Source organism: Octopus sinensis, linkage group LG11, assembly GCF_006345805.1.
Source record: "Octopus sinensis linkage group LG11, ASM634580v1, whole genome shotgun sequence".
In the NCBI taxonomy this organism is placed as follows: domain Eukaryota; kingdom Metazoa; phylum Mollusca; class Cephalopoda; order Octopoda; family Octopodidae; genus Octopus; species Octopus sinensis.
In genome coordinates, this window is record NC_043007.1 from 56,483,487 (window position 1) to 56,492,048 (window position 8,562).

Consider the following 8,562-nt stretch of genomic DNA (forward strand, 5'->3'; position numbering starts at 1 on the left):
TGTATGTGTACATGTGTGCGCGCATAGGAGTATATTTGAAAAAATAAATTATAAACAATCTGCATCTTATAGCGAATACTTTCCCAGTTTGTAAGCACAAATACTCTATAGAGGATGTGTGCATGTGCAGGTGTGCCTGTGTGTGTGTCTGTGTCTGTGTGTGAATGCATGGATCATTGTACGGTTAAAAATTCCTGCTCACAACCAAGTGATTTTGAGTTCCAACGGACAGAAGGTGGCACTGGAAAAGTGTTTTGGACATTGCTATCCTCGGATGCCCTGCAGCAAATGAGAACACAGAAACCAGTGAAGGACATTCAATTCCGAAATACGCAACCCCACCACACATACATACATACATACATACATACATACATACACTAGGTTATGGGGACGTAAACGCACCAGCACCGGTTGTCAAGCGGTGATGAGGGAACTAACGCAAACACATAGACTCACACACACACACACACACACACACACACACACACACAAACTCACACACACGCACATATACATATGTATATATGACGGGCTTCTTTCTCTTTCCGTCTACTAAATCCACTCACAAGGCCCTGGTCGGCCCAAAGCTATTGTAGAAGACACTTACGCATGGTTCCACGCAGTGGAACTTACGTCGGAATAATATGGTTGGAATCAAGCTTCCTACTACATAGCCATGCCAGAGCATAATGCCCTCTATTGCGTTTTTGTTCCATTTATATATATATAGATATATATAGCGGCGTACGTACACCCTTGTGCTTATAGTAGGTATGTATCTAAATTTTGTATGACTCACTCTATCTTTTATTTCCCTCTCATTTTTCTTCCTTTCTCTCGCTCCCCCTCTCTCACACTTCTTCGCCCTCTTTCTTTAACCCCCACTATTCCCCACTCGTTTATCTCCCATGCATCTTTCCCTTTGTCTCTGGCTTTTTCTAATCCTTCAATCCCGCTGTCCCCTACCCATTTCTCCTCTTTCCACGTAACTGGTGTCCAGCCAGCCATGATCTTTCTCTCTTGGTCTGATTACCAATCGTCAACACGCCAGCTCAATCCATACACGCCAGCTCAATTTTAATTGTTCTCAGTCGAAAGACACCTATTCTTATTTTTTGTTGTTTGTATTCGTAATTCTGTACCATTTTCTCCGTTTTTTTGTATTTTCTGTTTGTCTTTGTTGCCGTATACATTCACTAGCTTTCTTACAAAGGGGTCTAATGCTCTTAGCTTAGATTGTTATGGGGGACAACCAGATCGAACCATCTCAAGTGTAACTGTCCGAAATGGTAGTGACCTCTGGTACTTGACTGAAGAAAGAAAGCCAAGAATGACTCGTCTTTTTTGTCCGGAACTCACATGTGAAAAAAATTTCGTGTCCAGCGAATATGGTGAATGGGGCATCGTTTCATATTCAAACTGCTCCAACCTTTGGAATGTCATCCTCACTGTATGTAGCCGAGCATTATTCTGATGGAAGAACACCTTTCGTCTTGAAACCAAAGATGGTCGTTTTCCGATGGCATACAGGTGTTGAATGACCAAATCCAAGCTTCTCTGTTAGTTCCTCAACAGTTATGATGGGATTTTGTTTCACCAGGGTTTGCAGGACGTCTTCGTCGAGGTCTACAGATATTCCTGGACGAGGCTCATCTTTTAGGCTCTAGTTTTCAGCTCTGAATTTCCGTAACCACCGTAGCTACTGGTTTACGCTTATTGTCCGATCCCCGTGTACAGCTTTAATATTCTTCGCACTTTCCGTTGCGTTATTGCCTTTATTGAACTCATAAAGCAAAATATGCCGAATATGCTTCTTTGTCACTTCCATTATAGCTTTGAGAAAATAACTTAAAGTCGAACTGTACTCTTCAAAAATTGCACTAAGAATAAGTACAAGGTAAAATTACTACCTATTCTAAATCAAGTTGATGCAGGTAGTTTATCCCAACCCACTCCGACTTTTAGCTCATGCAATTGAAAAACGGCATTATTTATGGGATGACCCAATATAAACATGTATATGAATATACATGTGTAAGAAATACGACGATTACAAATGAGTACCACAATTTCATTCAATCGACCTTTGGTCGAGAAGAAATTGCTTGTAATCGCGTAAGTTGTGTGTGATCGCTGCACTTTGAATTGATAATGCAATATTACCTGGCATTTTTTTATCTGAAGTAGGATGTTTGGGAAATTCTTGATAAAATATTCATGTTTATACCGACTGGTTGAAATTAATTATCCCATGTTTATGACTGGAGTATCGAGTCGAATGATATGAATTATCTTTCTAAGCCAGAGGTTGCTGAACTTCTATTCATCAATAAATGCCATTGCATAATGTAATACCAGTTACTTAATGTGAATAAGATCACCTTTTAAGATTGCCTGTTTTCCAAATGTACTTCGAAAGTTCTGTGGTGTTTTTGCAGTTTCAATGATAAAATGCGATATGCTGGTGCAGGCAATACTGGAAGGAATGATTTGCAAGTTCCATTTTGTTTGTAGATATGTTGCCAATTGAGTCATTAGCATGATTTACTATGATCTTTTTTAGGCATTTACTCCAGCATGTTTGCTTGGATTGTCATCATTTGTTTATAGTATCATTACATAAACAGTTGGTATGTTTTACAAGAAACAGGAGCGCACCTTTTTCTAATCATTGCAAAAAAACAAAACAAAAAACAAAACAAAGAAAAACAGCGAAATATGTGGCCATTCGAGAACTATTCTGATATGACAGACAAAATGTATGGCAACACTGCTTTTGCATTAATATGGTAAGATATATACATTTACATTTTCTTATAATTTTTTGGTTTCGCACTTGTAGAACGCTTAGCAGTAAAGGAAAACGCTTTATAGGTGTGAAAACAACGATCACTCTATAATCGCCCATAAGTTTTAACCTCCTGCGGTTCTGTGTGGTAAGAACCTTGCTTCCCAATCACATGATACCGGGTTCAGTACCATTGCTCGACACCTTGGGCAAGTTGCTTCTTCTATATCCTTGGGCCGACCAAGGCCTTATGAGTGGATTTGGTAGACGGAAACTGAAAGAAGCCCATTGTATACATATATATATATATAATTTTTCGCCGAGGTCGACTTTGCCTTTCTTGCTTTCGAGGTCGGTAAAATAAGTATATATATATATATATATATATTATATATATATATATATATACTTGTTTCAGACATCAGATTGCGGCAATTTAGGAGCATCGCCTTGAAGGATTCTTTTAGTCGATTGTATGGACCCAATAAGCCTGGTACTTTTATTCTAGCATTGTCTTTTGCCGAACCGCTAATTACGGGGACGTAAACACACTATCATCAGTTGTCAAGCGGTAGCGGGGACACAAACACACACACAAACACACACACACATACACATACACACACACATATATATATATATATATATATGTATGTATACAATGGGCTTCTTTCAGTTTCCGTCTACCAAATCCACTCATAAGGCCTTGGTCGGCCCAAGGATATAGAAGAAGCAACTTGCCCAAGGTGTCGAGCAATGGTACTGAACCCGGTATCATGTGATTGGGAAGCAAGGTTCTTACCACACAGAACCGCAGGAGGTTAAAACTTATGGGCGATTATAGAGTGATCGTTGTTTTCACACCTATAAAGCGTTTTCCTTTACTGCTAAGCGTTCTACAAGTGCGAAACCAATGATCTCTCGACTGTAACATTTAACTTCCTTAAAAATATATTGTTGCTCTAATGCTTTGGAGCGTCTTTTCTTTTTCGGATATATTAATTACTGACGATACATACATACATACATACATACATACATACATACATACATACATACATACATATATGTACATATATATATACATACATACAGAGAGTGAGAGAGAGAGGAGGGATATGAGAGGTATTGGTGTCAAGATACCCAAAGGTATCAGGCAATGCTGAGTAAGTGCTATTGACAGATAATAGTTAAGCTTCAGGTTCGATAATGATACGAATAGGGAGTCCAACGTAGGTCGTGCATTAGCATGCATATATATTAAAATTAACAGAATGCGATAAAAATGTCCAAGGCTGTAAATAGTTTTCAGAACATTTAAAAAGAGGTCTTACACCTTTTCCGGAATATTTTATATATCCCTTCGTTAGAGACGGTGCGAGAAAATGTTTAAGTAATAGTTATTATAGAGAAGATATGAAATACAGAGTGAAGTGAAGGAATGAAAACAGACGTGAGATATGTAAGGATATTGTATTTGCATTGTATTGCATCTCACGTCTGTTTTCATTCCACCACTTCATTATACATTTCATATCTTCACTATAATAACTATTACTTAAACATTTTCTCACACCGTCTCTGATGAAGGGATATGTAAAATATCCTGGAAACAGTTGTGAGACCTTCTCTTTATAAATGTTCTCAAAACTATTCACAGCCTTGGATTCTTTATCTCATTCTGTTAATTTATATATATATATATATATATATATATATATATAGAGAGAGAGAGAGAGAGAGAGAGAGAGAGAGAAGGTGAGACGGCGGAATTAAGCGTGCTTAGAAATTAGACCCTAAAACATTAAGGGCATCAAAATCAAAACGTAACACAACACCTCATCGCAAAACATTACTGTTTATATCAACTCACAACTCACAACAAGAAACAAGAGGCAAACAACACTATTGTACAAAATCTATCTATGCTCACTAGAGATCCAAAAATGAACAACATTCGGAAAACACATAAATTAATCAAATGCAAAAAGCAACACAAATCGCTGAAAAGACTTCTAGCACAACAACTACTAAACCAACGGTTAAAAAATGTGGATACCCAAACTTTGGGACATGCCGCAATTTACTGGAAGGCACGGAATTCCTACTGAAACAAGTAGAGACGTTCGCGATTAAAGCCAACTTCACTTGTGTTTCCGAGAATCTAATCTATGTTATAACTTGCTCAGGTTGTGGATATAAATATATAGGACAGACAAGTATGACACTGAGACGTAGAACCACTCTATATAAGGAACAAATCCGCAATACAGACAGATTGCTTTCAGTGAGCACATAGAGAGATGTGCAGGTAATATCCAGCCAAACTTCACGGTTTTCCCCATGTACTAGTTTAAAAAGTTCTATACAAGGACGTATGAATAAAGAAAATTTGTTCATCGAAAAATACAGAACACGTCTAAATATAAATGCACAATCAACTTTGAACTCAGTATATATTTCAATTCTTGATCACATAGCCATCACTATATATATTTCATCTCACTACTTTAGCTTTTGAGTTTTTGCACTTATTTATCCTCTCCCCGGAAGATGAGCAATTACTTCTCCAGTCCAAATAATGACAATCACCAATTACCTCTCCTTAGATGTTTTTACTTTCTACATTCATTCACACAGAACATGGACTAAAATCATCTTCAGAAAATACGAAATTACAATAATTTCAATGCCATGATTAGCGAAAGGGAAACAGGTCGACAAACATAATACAAAATATATTATAAATATATTAAAACTATGTAAAGTGTGTGTATTTTCGTTCTTTTATTATATATATATATACATATATATATGTGTGTGTATGTGTGTATATATATATATATATATACACACATGCATATGTCTACATACCGACTAACATGTATTCGTAAATGTCTAAGTGTATGTATGTATGTATTCGTGCTTATATGTACATTCATGCATGCACACACATACACACGCACAGACAAATCAAGCATATTATATATAAGGTTGTATGTTTGTATGTAGATAAACAATTATCTCGCAGGCATGAGGCATGCGTCGAATCGATCAGATGTCAGTCACTACCTACCTACTAATATGTACTCTGCATAATAATAATATATAGATACATGGAGTAACCAAATCTAACCTTGTAGAATTCTCTCTCTCTCTCTATTTACATATATGTATGTGTGTGTGTGCGTGTGTGTGTGCATGTGTGTGTATGCACCAGCTAGAGAGGTGCGGTTATGCTGGGGCGCCGCCGTTAGCATTGCTGCACCTTCACTACCTCTGATATGTAGTATTTTGTGTATGAGGGAATTTGATGTTGCTGCTGTCTTCTGCGTTTCCTGCCGTGAGGTAAGCTCTTCCGGAATCCTTGACTGAAGGATATCCAGTTTGGTTGAAGACACGTACATCTACACCAAAGAGATTTCTCAGGCTTTTTGAAAGGATGTTGAAGACCTGTGGCTCTTGAAATCCAAGCTGTGCAGTATCTGGTTTTGTAACTTGATAACGAAGTTGGGATCTTTTCCACTATGCAGTGGCGCTCCGTTCTGCTGTTTGTGTAAATTTCAATGCCAAAGTTTGGCACAGGTCCTTCCGCCTTCGTTCTAGGATATAAAATCTGAACCCTTTTAGACTTTCTCAGTAGATGACACGTTGCATTGAAACCAACCATCTTTGTGTATTTATACTGGATTGCTTCAAGTTCTGCCGTTAATCTTATACTGTGTGGTGACTATAGTTTGGAGCAGTGGCTGAGAACATATATACCCCCAAAGACCATCATGGTTTCCTGTTCTCTCGATCTGACCTTTCAAAGGATCCATCCGACCAGTCGTCTGCATTTCATTGCCAAGTTGATAATATGCACCCGTAAGATCAATATTACTCATTTCAATGCACAAGTCGCGCACTACTTTTGATTCAGGTATTACAATCCCTCCTGGGATGTATTTTGTCTGCATTTCGTTCTGCTTTGTGTGTTATTAGTATAGGACTTGAAATTTTCTAGCATTAAATCGCATGTTATTGTCCTCAGCCAACTTGTATGTTGCGTCGAACTCCTGTTACACGTGCGCTTATTTTCCAGGGTTCTTTTGTATCATCTGCATAGCTAGCAAGAGTGGTTATCTGAGCAGCTGAGGGAATGACAAAGAGGACCACTATGATCAGCAGTGGCCCAAACACAGTACCCTGTGGAACAACACGAACTATTTGTCTTTCATAAGAAGTGGCTCAATTGGCCTCCATTGCCTGACTTAGAAAATCGTTAGACACTCTTCAAGTTTCCGAACACATTGAGATCATGTAGCTTGTGACATATATTATGGTCAACTGTATCAAAAGGTTTTAGATAGATAAATAAACCTATATACATACACACACACACACACACACACACACACACACACACACACACACCACACACACACACACACACACACACACATATATATATATATATATATATATATATATAATATAAAACATATGTAAGAGGAACAAGAAAGATATTTCAATCGGTAAATCTTCTGTTTTCCCCAATTCCAATTTCTAAAACTGCGTTTATTTTGTTTTTTTAAGGTGGTAGGTTTTATTTAATTTTTAGGATTCAGGTTACCCTTAGGCTCAACAGAACATCTTCCATTCCTCTCGCATGTCAGGAAGCCCGGAAAACGGTCATAGCCACCGTTCTTTCTTCTCTTGCAACGCAATTACAGTTTTTTAAATAATTTCGGAGTGTTCCCTGAAATATATTTTTATTCGCTAAGGGGGTCATTTCTCATCTTGCTCCGAACATCTTTAAAATGGCTCTAAATATCTAACACAGTGGAATTAATCACTTTGGTGATTTCTAAAATTTCAACATTTTAGAGTTGCTGTAAGCTTTGTCTTTCGTCGTCTCACAGTTTGGGCTACTAATATAGTAAACACATATATATCCAATATTAAACGAAAGCAACAAGTACCAGGCTAATATGTATAAAAACGTTAAGTACTGGCATCCATTCATTCGACTAAAAGTTTTAAAGCTGGTAGTGCATGGCCACAGTCAAATGACTGAAATAGTAAAACGAAAATTCATATACCTCCATCAGAAAGCAAGTTAAGCAAAATTTTTCAATGTTGTTTTTCTGTCTATTTCATTGATTTCGTAAATGTTTTCATCCCCACTGCAATTGTTTCATCAATATTCGCTTTACACTTTGACACAAAGAAATATGTATATATATATATACATATATATATATATATATATATATATATATATATTGGTTTCAAATTTTTGAATGAGGTCAGCATTTTGTGTAATTGCCACATAAATTACAATGTAATTGTAATTTGCCTTATGGATATGGGTGTATGTGTGTGTATGTATTTATGTATGTATGCATATAAAAATATATAGGAATAAATTCGAGAGGTGTATGAAAAGTCTTGACTCTCAATAAAAACAAAACAAGGTACAAGTCTTGAAAGCTCAAAGCCCTTGAAAGGCTCAAAACCTTTCATACACCCCTCGTGTGTGTATATATATATATATATATATATATATATATATATGTATGTATGTATAAGGAAAATTACACAGAAAAATAAACCTCACACAAAATCTCATTCCCTATCCCTTAGAAACATTGCTCGAGCAAGAATATAATATTTTATTTTGGGAAATGATCAGTGAGCCGAAACAACAAAACGTTGTGGTAGGCATTTGAAATCTTTTCATTTATTTTTACAACAATAATGTCTCTGAGAACGCAATGCCTATCGCA

General features: G+C 36.8%; 1 long non-coding RNA gene across 1 annotated transcript in view; it reads left to right on the plus strand.

Annotated features, from left to right (window-relative positions):
• The window catches only part of LOC118765280, an 18,549-nt gene extending 10,328 nt beyond the window's left edge, over positions 1-8,221 (plus strand). The window contains exon 3 of the long non-coding RNA XR_005001119.1: positions 8,211-8,221. This is a non-coding gene — a long non-coding RNA (uncharacterized LOC118765280). The remainder of the gene's footprint in view (positions 1-8,210) is intronic.
• Positions 8,222-8,562: the final 341 nt, after the last annotated feature.